The sequence below is a fragment of the Capsicum annuum genome, chromosome 3 (genome assembly GCF_002878395.1).
Source record: "Capsicum annuum cultivar UCD-10X-F1 chromosome 3, UCD10Xv1.1, whole genome shotgun sequence".
In the NCBI taxonomy this organism is placed as follows: domain Eukaryota; kingdom Viridiplantae; phylum Streptophyta; class Magnoliopsida; order Solanales; family Solanaceae; genus Capsicum; species Capsicum annuum.
Window position 1 is genome coordinate 124,791,528 of NC_061113.1, and position 17,881 is coordinate 124,809,408.

Genomic DNA, 17,881 nt, shown 5'->3' on the forward strand with positions numbered 1-17,881 from the left:
GGAGTAAGGATAAATCTGGGAATAAATTCTAAGAAATTGCAACATTGGAAAAGGTCACTAGAGTGAAAGAAATCCAGTTTAAAAAGAACCTTCAGGGGTTAACAAAGAAAAGTTGCATAAAGCTCAAGTTGAATTACGTATGCAACTACAAAGAGAGGAAGACTTTTAGAAGTAGAAAGCAGGCGTTGAATGGTTTAAAATGGAGAAATAAACACCAAATTCTTTCATGCCATAGTCTAAGAGAGAAGAAGTAGAATATAAAATGAGGAGAGAGATTGGTTAGAGTAACAGAGTGATATTTTTGATATTGCTATGGATTTCTTTCAAAATCAATTCACCAAGCAAGAGAATTTTGAAGAATTTTCTATGCTTGAGGAACTATCGAGAATAATCAGTAATGACCAAAATAAGAATCTTAATGGAGTCCCGAGTAAAGAAGAAGCCAAGGCTTGAATTATGGGACTTAACAAACACAAAGCAGGGGGACCAGATGGAATGATAGGATATTTTTATCAGGATACCTAGGAAATAGTTGGAGAAGACATATATAAGATGGTCGGATCCTTTTTCTGTGTATATGAATTGCCTAGATTCATCACTCATACTAATTTGGTACTTTTAACAAAGAAAGTAGTGGTTAATACATTTTCATACATGAGGCCTATATCTTTGAGCAAATTTGTTAACAAAATTTTCTTGGATCATACATGATAGAATTAAGGAGTTATTACCACAGATCATATCAGTAGAGCAAGCTAGTTTTGTACAAGGGAGAAACATTGCTAAATATATGCTGGTAGTCCAAAAATCAACACTGAAATTAGGAAGAGAGGTAAGCCACCCAACTTGGTCATTAAATTACACATGATGGAAGTTTATGATAGAGTTGAATGGCTTAGTCTAACAAAATTCGTGAGAAGATTGAGATTTATAGAAAGGATCATAGATATGGTGTTCAGGTTAGTAGGAAATAACTAGTATTCTATACTATTAAATGGCCAGCCCGAAGGATTCTTTTAGTCCTCAAGAGGATTGAAACAGGGAGATCCATTATTCCGACATTGTTCATATTAGCAACAGAAGTAATGTCTAGAGCTTTGAAGTCTTTAATATTGAAGAAGAAGTCCAAATTTTGGCATGCCCAGAGAAAGTCCAAAAATAAATCATATAGATTTTGTTGATGACATGCTTATATTTGGTAAAGTAGAGATTGGTATAATGCAACTTGTCATGGGAGTTTTGGAGAAGTATGAAAAAGTGTCAGGCAAGAAAGTTAAAGAGTGCAATATATTTGCATAAGAATATTTCTCGGGGAAAGGTAATAGAAGCAGAAGTGGCCATAGGAATATTAAGGAAAGATTTACCATTTACCTACTTAGGATGACCCATTTTCTTTATGAGAAAGAAGAAGGATTATTATCAGTATATAATGCACAGAATTAGTTCTAAACTATAAGATGGAAAGGTAAACTTCTATCATATGGAGGGAGAGCTATTCTTATTAAGTATAGAGGGAGATTTATTCTTATTATGTATGTAATGCAAAGCATCCCCATACATTGTTTATCTCTAATGAATCTTTCTTTGAATGTTCTAAATAATATCCAAAGGATGATGGCCTAATTGTTTTTTGAAAAATCTGTATGGGGGGAGAGAGAGACACTGGACAAGGTGGAAAAACTTATGTTTATCATAGAAGGGAAAAGGACTTGGTTTTAGGTTGTTTAAAGTTATTTCTATAGCCATTTTTTGTAAATTGTGGTGGAACTTTAGAACTAAACCATTTGTATGGAGCAGCTTTATGTTCAATAATATTACAAAAAAAAGATAACCCAAGCATAGTAATAAGAAAAGCAGGTGTAGGTGGATCACAAGTATGGAAGAAAATATTACAAGCTAGAGACCTGATAGAACATCAAATACTTTGTCAAATCAAGAAAGGGAATGCTCATCTATGGTTTGATAACTGGATAGGTATTGGGGCATTGCACATAGCAATAGAGGAGAGCAAAGAATAGGATAACAGATATCAGCATGTAATATACCTAGAAAGAGAAGGAGGATTGAATGCTCAGCTTATCAGGAATATACTTCCAGGAAAGGTGGCTAATCATATTATTGATAAGATTAGACCCCCTAGGAGTATAAAAGACAATGACACACCAAAAAGGATACTTGAATCTAATGGGAAGTTCTTTGTAAGGTCAGTATGGCAATACCTCAGACAAAGGGAACAACCCAATAAGATTTTGAAAGAGATTTGTGTCAGGGGACTTCCATTCAAAATAGCTTTATTTATGTGTAGAATGTGGAAGTTTAAGGGCTCAATGGATGATCGAATAGGAAAATGGGGCTATGAAGGACCTTCTAGATATTGGAGTCACATAAATATATCATAAGAGACTGTCTTATGTGTTCCTAAGATCGGAAACTGCTACCAAGATTTGGTCCTATTTTACTTCTTTTGCAGGAATAAGCATACAATGTATGAGCTTAAGTGATGTCATAATAAAGTGGTAGGGAGGAGATTTTAGTCATGGGAAGAAGTCATTTTATCAAGCTCTATCAAGTACCAAAATTTGGGAACTATATAGGAGAAGGAATAACAAGAAGCATGAAGGAAAGAGCATGACATGACAAAGGTTGATTCACAACATTATCAAAAATTTGAGAATGTTATTCAAGGTACGAAAGCCAAGACAAGAATTTTACTTCAGCTGGGCAGAGATTCTAAAAGAGTTAGGGAATCTAAGGGCAAGGATTAAAGTCATCAAAGTAGAATGGGAGCCCCTAAATGCAGGATGGGTAAAGTATAGCACAGATGGAGCATCAAGAGGCAATCTTGGATCAAGCTCATATGCATTTTGTCTTAGAAATAACAAAAGGGATCTATTCTATGCAGATGGAACTAACATAGAAAACACCACAAACATAAAGATAAGGGTAGCAGGAATAATACATGTTTTTAAGCATTGCAGTCAAATACACTACAACAAAGTTATTATTCAGACAGATTCATTAGTATTACAGAAGGTGTTGACAGAGGAATGGGATTATGCATAGAATATATCAGATACAGTATTATAGATTAAGGAATTAATAGCACATAAGTAAGTTTAGTATCAGCACATATTGCAGGAAGGGAATAAGTTAGCATATTATCTAGAAATTTGGCAATAGATGAGGAAACTACAACTACACAAACTTTCATCAATTGGAATCCATGGGAAAGAGAATCATAAACAACAGTAAGTCTAAATATCCAAACATAAGATTGTCACTAGCAAAAGGGTGAGGGGTTTGGGAAGGATAAATCTTTGTTTTTACACATGCACATATATACATGTCATGAGGGAAACAAAAGTAATCAAACAACTATTTAGCCTACACTATAGCAGCCAACAAAAAGGAGGACTCACGGCAAAATGGAAGGGTCACTTGGTCCGATCACAGTTGTGGAACCTAGAAGCTAACTTAATCACTAGATATCTGTGGTTCCGAGCATCTCAATATTTCCACACCAACCATATCTGCCAAAAGGATACTTTAGTGGAGATGTATTACAAAGAAGAGGTGGAAAATATTTAGTGCTTACCCAAAAAAATGAAGCACTTCCACTTATAGGATTTCTCAACAAAACACAAAAAGATGAATTAAGGCAGGAGGTGAAGAGTGAAGTGAGTACTAATTTAGGAAACCCTATTCTTAAGAATATATGCAATACCTTAGGAGGGTCGGGTGGGCCGAGTTGGTAGTGTGGAGTAGGCTTTTTAATTTTTGTATTATGTTTTTTTTGGATTTTGGTTGGCCCATTTCTTATAATGACTTTTTTATTTGATCAATTACAGATTCAAAAATTTTAACCAGAAAAAAGAAATCTAACTACACATTAAGAACACATGAGGGGAAATGCAACAATGTAATGCAATGTAGTGCAGTGAAAATATGATGATGATGAACATAAACCATCACATGGTATTTTTTATACACCTTCCGAGCCTCAGCATTTCGAGACAAGATTCATAAGGAGTTCACAATATATATACACTTTATCATATCTTAATTTTATATCTAAATTCACCTCTCTGGCTAATGTTCACGAATCAAGAATTTTATAAAGTGTCTCATTCGCCTCTCTGGCTAATGTTGATAAATTAAGAATTTTTATAAAGTGTTTCTCAGTGGTACAAATTTTCATGAATATGAATGAATAAGATGAGGATTTATGCTCATAACCAAGTCATTATGATGATAATAAAATAAATTTAATAATGGCTAAATGAGTTAGAATCTCCTCAATATGATAATAGTCCATGATATGAGTCATCCTCGGCACCACTAAAGTGAATAGTCATGTATACATCAAAAATATCATATCAAAAATTCCTCTTTCGGGTATTACTATCATGATAAAGGCAAATAATGTTTAAAAGGGCCTATAATATCTATTCAAGCCCCCGTAGGAACAAAATCAATAATAATAATGACAATTAATGCACAAATAAGGCCTACAATATCAATTCAAGCCCCCACTCGGGCATCACCACAATTATATTATCTCAAGTCAACAATAATATGCAAATAATCCCCCATAAAAGCACACGATAATAATAATAATTCTAAAATACTACTCTCTCAAGTAGATTCCCCATCCCATAGCATGCCTTACATAAAAGTTAACAACCTGCCTAATCTGAAGAAAGTTAAACCATAACCTACCTTGAAATATCAAAAATTCAAGCGTAAGTCTTCAACACAGAGCATTTTCACAAATATTCTCAGCGCAAGCTAAAATTATAAAAATATAATCTACGCACCAAAAGAAAGCTAATGATATCCATATTAGTTATATTTGAATCTAGTCCAAAATTAGTTCAAGAAAATAAGTTCAAAATTGAAAGGGGTAAAATCAAAATTTTATTTTAGAAATATGTTCCCCAAGTCAAAAGGAGTCTACATCTGAAAATGACGTGTAAATGAGTTGAAATTGGTGTTCAAATCGATGAAAAACTATTTTAAGAGTTTATCCAAAAATTCCCTAATTCTAGTTTGAAAACAAGATTAGATGGTTTTTTTCAAGATATAATCAACAAATATTATGAAAATAATATTTTAGAGCTCACCCAAGCTCGAATGAAGAAGAAAACCCTAGAAATCACCCTTTTCCGAAGCTCTCAAGTCTAAAAATGGTGAAAAACATGAAAATGGGGTATTTATATTATTTTCGGAACAGTGCCTCATGATTGTGGTCCCCACCTCGCAATTGCGAAGGTCAATATAGACCTAAGCTAGATTATTCATCGCGACTGCAGAAGGTGGGCCTCGCAACCGCAGTGAAGAACCCGACCTAGTCGATCAGAATACATATTATGATCACGATCTGTCACGACCCAATTTCTAGAGTTATGATGGCACCTACTATAACCCACCAGTAGGCAAGCCAATTCTGTAGTCCGTAACTGCTAGTAACAGACTATCCAAAAGAATAAAAGGAAGAATGCTGAATAGATAAAATAATAGACTGAGATACATAAGATAATCCCAAAACCTGGTGAAAGCAATATTATCTAATAGACTGAGATACATAAGATAATCCTAAAACCTGGTGAAAGCAGTACAAGAGCTTCTAACATAAAAAGGATACAAAAGAGGTACTAAATAAATATATAGATACCCATCTCTGAATACAACATAGAGACTAGTCTAATAAATAAAAGGGATAAAAGTAATACTCTGAACGTCAGGAGCTCACTCTACATCTCCAAACCATGGTTGCTCCGCACGATGCACACAGCACCAGCAATAATACGTACTATGATCTGCAGGCTGCAGTAGTGTAGTATGAGTACCAAACACGTGGTACTCAGTAAGGAACTGTCGACTGAGCTCCAAATATTATGCAGATACATATAACATATAAACAGAATAAAAACTACACCCAACTATTCAAAAATCACATAAGAAAGTCAGTGAGATAATAAGGATAAACTATCTTATTCATAACCAAGGAACTAGCATAATAAGGCTAAGAAAGTATTAAGGATGAAATATCCTATTCCAACCATACTCAAGAACCTCAACACCATACCATATATCACTGTTCAATATACAAAATAAGGATGGTAGAAAGATATATATGAGTATACAAGGCCAAGGAATAAATATACAATCTGAATAAATAAAAGAAAGGGATATACAGTAACACTATAGTTACATATAGATAGATATACATATATATATATAAACAAGGTCAACTCGAGGTACAGCTAAAATCATCAGTCGAGCATTTTAAAACTCATAATCCTAGCAGGAACTAGTGCTAGAATACATCAGGGTTTTTAATTCATATGTCTAATCTTGATATAATCATGCATAATAATAATATAATTGTAAGATAGCAGAGTCAGAATCATACCTCAAACCTCATTACCAAATTATTAACCAATCTATCTCAAACTAGCCATAACAATGATCATAACAATAATAATAACAATAGCAACGACAACGCGAGTAACCAATTAGTCTAGACAAACAATACGTAATCAAGCCTTTCACGAACCCCCATCGCCCCAGGCTTAGAAGGTTCAATCAACATATAACACACCAAAAGTCATACTCATCACTCATACCTATGCAACCTCCCATAAGGATGATAGATATAGGCGCATACTGGTGATAGGTAATGTGCATGAAAAAATGAAGAAAACAGAATCCATATTATCATAACCAATCCAAATTTTATACTATATATCTGAAATCGAACCGATAAGTATAATCAATATCATAATCATCATCATCATCATCATAACCATCATTATCATAATCATCCTTCAGCCTTATCGGGTATATAAGCATATCATCATAATCATCCTCCAAAATTGAACCGGGTATATATGATCCATATCATAATCATCCTCTGAAATCAAATTGGGTATATATAATTAACATCATAATCATCCTCTAGAATCGAATCAGGGATATATATAATCGATATCTTGATCATCCTCCGGCCTTGCTGGGCATAAAGCATATCATCATAATCATCAACACACACATATATATAACAGCAATATGATAATCTATTGTCGGGTTTTACCTAGAATTTATATCACCAATACATTATAATCATTCGTCCCATAACAAAGAGATATGTATATAGATATATAATAGGTGCACGGATTCAAGGCGTGACTAAAAGAATGTAAATCCATAAATCCTTTTCCCGGGGCAAACTTCAAAACCAAATTACTATAGAAATGTAGAAAGGGTTAGAATCTCTCACGGTCGGAGTAATAGTAGTATCAGAATCATACATCGAAATCTACCTCGGTCAAATCTGTAAAACATCATTTCAATCACTTTACACATAGGTTATTCATTAAGACAAGAAATTCTTGTTATGAAGAAATCCATTTTTAAGGTGAAAGTGAGATTTAACCCCTATTTAGGAAAAATAGTAATAGAATCATATTCTAAATAAAATCATATCATGTACCGATTTAATGATCATGAATGTACCGAATCTATGTATGCTATCACCAATAGTCAAATAATGAAACCATAAGCATCAATATATCTATAAACTACAACCACATCCTTTACAAGGATGAACACTTTCGGGATGTTCAATCGATATTATAACACGAACTTGGGCCCAATAATGTGTCCAAAATAATTACAACATCATAATCACGACCTTAGTACTACATATATATTCGGAACCTATATCAATAATCATATTTGTAAGCTATCTCGTATCTATAAGTCATAGCATATCTATGAGGCATATCATATCTATAGGCTAAAAATCATAACTATAAGGCATATCACATCTATAAGGCATCTCATATCTATAGGCCATATATCATAACTATGAGGCATATCATATCTATAAGACATCTCATATCTATAGGCCATATATCATAACTACGAGGCATATCTCATCTATAAGGAATCTCACATATATCATAACTATGAGGCATATCTCATCTATAAGGAATCTCATATCTATAGGCCATATATCATGACTATGTCCATGCCTAAATTATTAAGCATATCGATGGACCACATCATAAATAAAGTGCAAAAGTCATATCATAGCTACAAGCCATTAATAATAATTTGGGAAAACCATTTTCATTCACCATGTCACGAAGTAACCTTATACTAAAGGATCAATAGTCTCAGTTATGTCTAACATGCGTAAATAAGTCCACAGGGGCTAACATAAGTCTTGGCCTAAAGTGAGCTGGGAGAACCCACTTCTAATCCTCAAATACATATTTAAGCAATTTCTACCTCGGAGTAGGCTAAGGTATCTAAACTGACTTCTAAATGGTATATAAGTCATAATTAGCCCTAAGATAGGACTTCCACCTAGAACATAAGCAATTAAGTCAACTCCACCTAAATCACGATTTCAAGGTTGCTAAATAGTCCACATAAGAATATTTTTACTTATCACGCTTCCAATACTTAAGCTACATCCCAACTCTAGCATAATACCAAAATCATACTCAGATCCCATATCTATCCAAGAAGAAGGCAATAGGTTGATAGGAGTATAGTAAGTATGTCACCGTATAAGTCGATTCACCAATCTAATCCCTAAACTTCAACAATCAAGACTCAGTCACGGTGTTTTACCCATAATAAATCTTAACATTCACATTCACATGCAATATATAAAACACATCATCTTGTGAAGAAGAGTAGACAAAAGCCTACCTCAAAGCTGAACTGTAAATTCTTGAATCGTTCACCAAACATCCGTCTTTACTCCATAATCCAAAAATATTCCCACGCTATTAAAATCATAATTTATGCGTCATTAGAAGTCAAATGAGACCTATATTACCATATAATAGGTCGGTCAAATTTCAGGTTAAGAACAGGCCTGCGGGACTCGTAAATAAAATTCAAAATTGAACTTATCACTAGGTCCCTCGAAGGACAAGGAAGTTGTGTTCAAAAGTTGGGCACAAACAGAGCACAAGTCGGGTCTCAAATCAATCCTTAAAGTTTAATAATTCAAAACCCTAATTTCTAAGAAATTTTCAAGAAATCAAAGGAATCTTACCATGAATTCGAAGGAAAATCATAGAATTCGATAACCAAGCTTCTCAAATCATCTACAAGCTTCAATCCCAAGCTCTCTCAACTTCTAGGGTTTTATTTCTCTTGGAAATGGATGAAAATGGGCAAAAATGAGCTAAAATGGGGTATTTATACCCATTCCTTATTCTCGAGAGTTGCTATCACGACTGAAGCTTCGCGATTGCCACATCTAGTGGCTGCATATATTAATCACAATTGCGACCAGAGCCTCGCGATCGCAATATATGGGGTCTGATCAGACTTATCGAGATTGCGACATACATACCGCAATCACGAAATCTGCTGACTACCAAGGGTATCGCGATTACGAACCTTGGCACCGCAATAGCAATGCACCAATTACAGCAATATACTTAGAATATCTCCAAGTCTCTGCCAAGCCCTCAGAATTCATCCAGAATCCAGTAAACGCAAACGAACTATGCAACCACACTAAATTTGATATTTCGGACTCAATGGTGCAGTCAAAATTTTCATCCAATGTCGTTTTGATGAAATGTGGGGCCCATATCCAATTTTTAATTTCTTAACTTTTCAACCAATAGATCAAAATGAGCCCAGGTACCTCGAAACCCGAACAAAGATTCTACCTAGCCTAAAATTAATGTTTCAGAGCTAATGACATTGTTAGAATTCTCATTCAAGGTCATCTACAAGGAGTTTTAGATTGAGACCAAATCCTGAACAACAAAAGCCCCAAAACTAAGAAATGAACCTAAAATCCAAACGAACTGTCCCATCACCGAATCAACAGTTCCATCAAGTCATAAATGACCTGTAGCCGCTGTGAGAAGGCTCAATATGCCAAAAATATGCATGAATTAAGGAAATGGACTGGAGGGTCATTACACGATCAACCCACCACGCGATTGCAATGAAGAATATCATCGAGGCTCATGATTGCGACACGTGTCCACACAATTGCGATGAAGGTCTGATGCACTTGATATTAACTATTGCATCAGCTAAAACTTGAACCTTTAATCTCTTAAAGGACCCTAAGGATTCTTTTGGCACCCTACAGAACTAAATCATACATGCTACTACGATAGTTTTGACGTTCCAGGCTCAATGGCAATGTTAGAATTTTGAAAAGAGGTTATTTACAATAAATTATCTCTCAAGACACTTAAAAACTTATTTTAACTAGTTTTCGAATGAAGGATCAAAATAAAAAAAATAAATGCTCCAAATCCGAACCAAACCTGCTGCTAATCCAAAATCAACAATCTAGATCTAATAAAACTATCCAAATCGTCATCCAGCGCTCGAAACTCAATATATTGATCGAAGTCAAACTAATGGCTTTTAAAGTATCTAAGAGTCTCAAACTCTCCCAAATCACTCCCGAATGCATCGGGGACCGTGTAAACCATCACCACAACTCACAGATGGAATGTAACAACTACGTGAAGGATAAAACAGTCATAACACATAAAAAGAGAAAAATTACAACTATTGTTGTTACAATTTAAAAATAGAATTAAAACTTCACCAGACTGAGTATGTCAATTAAAGTAGCATTTTTTACTTGTGTAATATTTTGTATTACTTTTAATTACAAAAATAAGTTTAACCATCAATATCATAGTGATTTAAGTTAAGACAATGTCTTGAAATGTCTAAAAAGGCATTCATATATTTGAAGAAAATAAATTTATAATTTTGATAATCTAATTAGTTGTGCTTGAAATGTCTCAGGAGGCACTCATATATTTGAAGAAAATCTTAGATATTAGAAACATGATTCATTCAAATTGCAGTGAATTAGATAATACTAAAAAGTAAGTGTAATTTAATTGCTTAGGACTTTCAATCATAGTCACATCAATTGCATTTTTAGAAAGTAGTAAAACTTTGAAAATATCTGCATAATGATTGGTAAAATATTGAAACAAATTTTTAAGAAAGTTTTAATCTACACTAATAATAAATTCATGATTATTTATATTTTTATATATAACATGAATAATTTTGAGGTCTTATTTTGAGCTTAAAAACTTTCATACACTAAATTGTCTATCACTTTCTTCGTTCACTTTTACTTATCATATTTTGACTTGACACATTTATTAAAAACACAATTATTAACATGATTATTTTAAGTACTCCTATTAATTAATGATTACTAAAGTGTCTTGAAATTAATTCGAAGAATAAGCAATTAATATTAAGAGAAAAATAGAAAAAAAAATATTTTTTCCTGATATGTCAAAAATGACAAGTAAAAATTGAAATTTAATTAAAAAATAAGTGACAAGTAATTGTAAGCGGATGGTGTACATAAGTAAAGACATACCTGTGAACAAAGCAATCTATTCAAAATAAGACTATTGAATTGAAGAAATAAAATAAATAGTCTTTACATAAAGGATGAAACATAGTACTATGACTTAAACAACATGATTAATGGTATATCCTAACACTTTATACGATGTCCTAGAAATTACGATATGCTAAACGTGGCAACAAGGGGTCTAGAAATGGAGCTAACATTTGATCAGAGTGGTGACTGGTGTGTTTACAATGCATGTTATTGCCAGGATAAGGTGTCTCTTTAATAATGAAAAAAGGACAGCCCGGTGCACTAAAGCTACCGCTATACGCGGTGTCTGAAGAAGGACCCACCATAAGGGTGTATTGTATGCAGTCTTACCTTACATTTCTGCCAGAGGCTATTTCCAAAACTTGAATCCATCACCTCCTGGTCAAATTACGAACAAAGTAGAAATGAACAGGAGACATTTTGTTAACTTTGTTAAAGCCTTTTTTATTGTGTGTATATTTAGTCAATATTTGAATGACCTTTTTAGAAATGAAGTTTGCTTTATAGAACTCATCACTCGTCATCATATTGAATGTATGATATGCATTGAGACAATCGCACTGTTATTATTTTAGTTTTAGGAGTGCTTTTCCAATCCAACTGAGTATACTCTCTAGAATGACACTTTTCTTTTTCAAGTACAACGCAAATGAGATTAAGCCAACTCTTATCCCTTTTTTGTACCTAACAACGTAAGAAAAAGGAAATCGATGTAAATGATCAAGAATAAAAGAATGATTCTTACCACCTTCCAAAGTGGCTAGGAGTAACATTTTTCAAACAAACAAAAAAAAATCACAAGGGACTTCTAAGCACTCTTTTCTCTTCTTATCTAAGTCAATTTTCATGCACCTAACTAGTTCATTCACACCTATTACCTCACATCAATACAAATACTGGTCATCCTAACCTCCAAGGCTTAAATAGATTAAATATCACCTAACAACATCTTATTTCTGCTAACATTACCTTGCATAGACGGTCTTTTCTTTGAAAACTTAGTAATATCCATGTCCTCTTAGAACCTACTTTAAGGTTCACATAGTTTCGAACTCTCTTTTTCTAACTACTTTTGAGCAGATTAACAAATAGCACCAGTAAGCACCTCTTAGCTGGCATTTTACTATAGATTTCCAAATATTTTTGAAATATTTTTGACAAGTCATTTTTGGGTGAGACTTAAATGAAGTTTCACCATATGATTGGTCATAATATTTGAGAAACATATTTCACTTTTAAAAGTTTACAAAGATAAAATTTGACCCAAATACTAGTAGTTTCTAGTATATGCAGATTTGAATAATTTGTCAAATAATGACAAATTGTATGGCCAAACCTATTTGTCAAATTTTTCCCAAAACCTACTCAGGGAAATCTATGGCCAAATGGGTTCTTAATTTTGTTACCAACAGGGGTAATTGGAAGATAACAGGTCAAATCTCTGAAAAGCACTTGAATACAGTTCACTGTAGTGGTGGAGCTACCTTCCGTGAGGGGTTCATCCGAACCCCCTTCGGTGGAAAATTATACAATACTATTTATACATGGTTAAAATTATCTTATATATATATATATATATAATAGTTGTCGAACCCTCTTTGATTTGTTCGTATATTATTTCTGAACCCCTTAATGAAAATCCTAGTTCCGCCGCAGGTTTGCAAGTCAGCCACTAAACGCCGCAGGGCTAGTAGTATTAATGTGACAACCTGAAAAGACCAAACCCAACAAATATGTACCACATAATTTTGATATAAACCTTTATCAGTAACCCATTAATTACCTATGCTGTATCTAGTCTCCAAAAATGTTATCAAATTCGAGTCCTTCAAAAAATACACTACTACAATAACAACATACCTAATGTATTTTGAAGAATCCGACAAGTACCTTCGATATCTTTTAGGAGTCCGAGCAACATAAACCATGATTAATTAGTTTGTACTCTCACATCACTCTTATCACTTAAAACCATATAGTAGAGCTCGAACTTGTGCGTGGATGAAATTGGAAGAGGAAAGCAGGAATGAGTAACCAAAGTAGACATGCTTGCCGACACTTTCATGCAGATGTTGAAGTAGAATAAGTTCTCAAGACAACAACAAAACTCTTGAAATGCCACTACATTTTATAGGAAAATGATTTTATTTTGCATTGAAGTTAGTGCAGGGTGAGAACATGGGGGTCGGAGTAGAGTTGGAGAGAGGGACCACTCAACCTTACTTGAACCTTCACCTTCACCAATCAATGAAGCAGACACCCAATGGAATACCATTCTCAAGATTAGCCACAAAATTCTTCAGGCAACCTGTAATCTTTTTACAAACATAAAAAATAAAAATAAATATTAAAAAAAATTGTTGTTGCTAATGACATCATTAAACAGGGACATAAGAAATCAAAAGAATGCCACCATTAACTGCAGCCATCTCCATATCTTTTGTGTGCTCAGTTCCTCACATTTCTTCTTCCAAGTAAGTATGATGATAGGGAAATGAATCATCACCAAATACAATATAATTAATTAATGTTAATTAATTTAAGAACACCTAATAGGCTTGGCTTCCTCTGGGAACAGGATTGATCAATAATGCATCATATTTAATGGAGAATAAGTTTTAGAATGCATACAAAACAAAGTAAATGAAGGCATGAAGATTGCATGTAAAAAGGGCAGGGGACCACCCTACACACAGAATCTATTGGTACTTCCTAGACAAATAATGCCAGACACAACCTTATAAAACACTATATATAATGATGGAAAATTATCTCAAACTAAAGCTGATTTTCTAAATCAGGATTTAAACCATGAGGTCCCCCCCTCCATAATTGGCAAAATCAATTGGCACAAGTCTATATCACTTAACCCTGTCACATTGTATAGCATGACCTAGTTACAAATAAATTAATATTATTGTACTAAGTGTTGAAGGAAAGGGACTAAAGCATTTCATTAATGTAAATATAACATAAAACTTGTACTTTCCACTTACTACTTGCATATAAAAATTGAGCCAAAGCATTTCAATGAGGTCATCCTCCTTACATGCTTGCCCTAGAAAAAGGGAGAAAAACATGGTGCTCATCACGTTTTGCTGTCTTCATTCTGTGAAAGAGCCATGCAAATATATTTGAAAATTCTAAAGCCAAGAAACACTTCCACCTCAATTTGAAGAACTGATATACTAGTGATACTATATGTACTTTCTTTTTTGGCTGAATAAGCATTTACAAAATTAACTATATATGCGTTCGTATATACTTATTCCCCAAAACAGATAGTTCAAGTAAGCTGTTTCAGTTTGCAAGAGCCGTGTAAAGCATCTATCTACAACGTGAAGCCTTAATTGAGCAAGGGATATGTGTGACTTCAAACATATCTCAACAGAGGAAAAGGAGCTTCCACAGCAACTAAGCAGGTTGATCTGTACTGTATTCTTGATCAACACATAAAACATACTGCAAGGAGCGGATACAACATTATAGCTGGGACAGTATACAGATGATATAGATATTCAGTATAACTTAAATCTGAATATCTCCCGAAAATTGAACAGACGTCCTCTTAGGGGTGGCAAAATTAGTCATTACATTCTTACACAGTTATGTATAGCCATTTCACTAGGTTGTATAACTGTATAAGGCATGAAAATAAAACCATACGAGGACTCTAACATCTGGGATTAGCCGAGATATATAACGGTGGTGGAGACCAGGTGGTACTAACGAAGAGACAATTGCCTAGTTAAATGGCTATACATAACTCTTGGAATTAAATGAGGACGTAGATTTCTAGCACATATACATGTACTACTAACATGATGCTAAAGATGAATTTAAACAGAAGTGATCGAGAGCTTGAATTTGTCCAGATAACTGAAAGATCTTATCCTTGGAAATTTCCACAAAATGTTAAACAGAATGATAAGAATGGTTTATGAAAATTAGGTTTTGAAAATGAAGAGAATGGGAAAAAGGAGCTCCCTTCAGTCCAAGCAAGGAAAGAGAGGGATAGAAAACTATCTCCCGCATCATTCACTCAAACACAGTAGCACAAAATCTATCCTTTCTACTGTGTGGTTGGATGAATGAGTCGGCAGCTAATTCAACCCCAGTTCTCCTCCATGAGTGGGCTGAAGGAAGCTCTCTTTGACCATTCCTCAATTCAAAAAAAACTTTTACAATTAATTCACCAACTCTACATAGGATGGAATAAATGAGCTTCGGAGGAATACATAAACTAAACTGTTTCTACCAATATTTACCTTTCCCCACAGCTTACACTCAACTCCCCAAAGAAAAAGAATAGGCGATGTAACCAGTCAGTAATACTTTGCAACAGTTCATTATAATATCTCGGAATCAAATTGCAGAAAATAAACAGACAGAGCTTTGGCCTGAAATTCAATTTACAGAAGCAAGAATATGGTTCATGTAGCTTTTGAAAGAAAATAAAAAGCAAATGCAATAGACACAACCAAAATCATGCTTGAATAATAGCTGAAGGGTGAAGAACTGGGAATTAAAAGTACATTCCTTATTTAATTCGGTGAAGAAAAAAAGCCCCTTGTCCCTCGTCTCTTTAAGAAAAAAACGCTTTTAAGAGTTCTCTTGGAAAAATCATATAAAAATAGAAACTTGTATTTCTCATTTATGTGGTAAATTTTATATAAGAAATGACAAAGAGCAAAACAACAAGCAATCTAAGTACAATGATGAATCAAAACGGAATATATAAACCTTTTTTGGTCATTGTTGATAGCATACCAAAGTCATCACCACTAATACCACATATGACATCTGAAACCTGAGAAGATACTCATAATAGCTGCTGCTTCTTTGACAAATAAAAATTAATCAACCTGTAAAGCACTAAAGAAGAATAGCAAAGTCCCTGGAAAACTTTCAAATATAGAAAAAGTTCACTATACAAACACAAAATGCTAACTAAGCAGAGTCAACTCTTAACACAAACCCTATAATCAGTAAGAAAAATTGCAAATATCAATCAAAAAGTCAAAGATCTCTAATTATCATTTTAATGAGTACAGCAAAAGAGAGAAAATAAGAAGAAGAAGAAGAAGAACAACAACAACAACATATACAAGGAACTGCTCAGAATCAGAATCATGTTAAATTCAATCTGAATAACAACTTAAGAGATAATAAATAGAAGAAAATGTGAAAGTACTAATCTGCTAGATAATCAAAAGTGAAACCCTAAGTCTCCAATAATGTTAAGTTTTCATTTTCCCATTTTATTTCAAGTGTTCCCACTTAAACAGCAATAAATAGAACTATGAGTATAAAAATAGGGAAGGGGGGAAGAAGAAGAAGAAGATAAAGAGCGTTTGGGTGAATGAAAAAACAAAGAAAATTAAGAGGAAAGGGAAATGAGATAAGATAATTAATAAATTGAGGGGAATATAGGGGGAGAAAAGGGTGAGAGTTGCACTAAATACGGAGAGAGAGTGTATAAATACACAAAGGGGGAAATGAAGAGTCGCTTTCGCCATGAGAGTGAGGGATTAGAAAGCGACTTTGTCAACTAAATCTTTCAGATAAACTCTCCTACACAACCATCATAAACGAGTGAAAGGAACCATTACAAAATATTATACCATACACTCTTAACACAAAAAGAATCACTTTTCTCTTTGTTATGTATTTATTACAAGGGAAAATAATGATTAGGAAAACACCTTATCTTTATAAAGAGGAAAAAAAGGGGGGGGTCTGAGAAAAAGAAAAAGACGGGGGGGCAGTCTTTTCATCTGCAAATATCATACCTTCTGGAGCGCACCAAGTGAAGGGGGGTGGAGGACAGTGAAATGCATATTGTAGATGAACAATGGTTAAGATGTCTGGGGTTGTTCAACTTTTGACCATTTTTGTTTCTCCATTTATGACTTTTACCTTTTTCGCTTCACCTAACTGTGGTAACATTTTAACGTAAGAGTTAAAATAATGGTACTCCCTATGCTCCAGAAAGAGGCGGATCTACACCGGATTTTTTAAGTATCAAGTAAATTTATTGATTAAATTAATTAAATTATTTATTTTCTTATTTATAGAATAATTAATCCATTAATTTATGAAAAAAAAGAACAGTAATAAAATGATAAAACTAAAACTTTTACCGGCGATGATCAAGAATCGGTCGGAGGGAGCAATGAGATGATTTGTAAATAGGTTTTTCTTTTAAAGTTTGATAAGAGCGATTAGATTATACTTTTTTTAACAATTAAATAAATAAATAAAGTCAAAAAATAATATTAATATTAATTATACACTTGTTTATCAAAAATTTAAAAAAATGATGTGCTACTGATCGAGATCAAACCACGACCTATGACCCATAAAAATGACACTTTGCCACTTGCACCAGATAGTGCTTTGATATTGTGGGTGATGGATTTAATATTTTACTATATC

The 17,881-nt window shown here is 33.6% G+C and overlaps 1 long non-coding RNA gene across 1 annotated transcript; it reads right to left on the minus strand.

Moving 5' to 3' along the window:
- Nucleotides 1-13,569: 13,569 nt before the first annotated feature.
- Nucleotides 13,570-17,363, minus strand: LOC107863588. Its single transcript, XR_007053015.1, has 2 exons — nucleotides 16,187-17,363; nucleotides 13,570-14,905 (listed from the first exon to the last, which is right to left on the minus strand). It is a non-coding gene; the product is annotated as an uncharacterized LOC107863588 (long non-coding RNA).
- Between the last annotated feature and the right edge of the window lie 518 nt (nucleotides 17,364-17,881).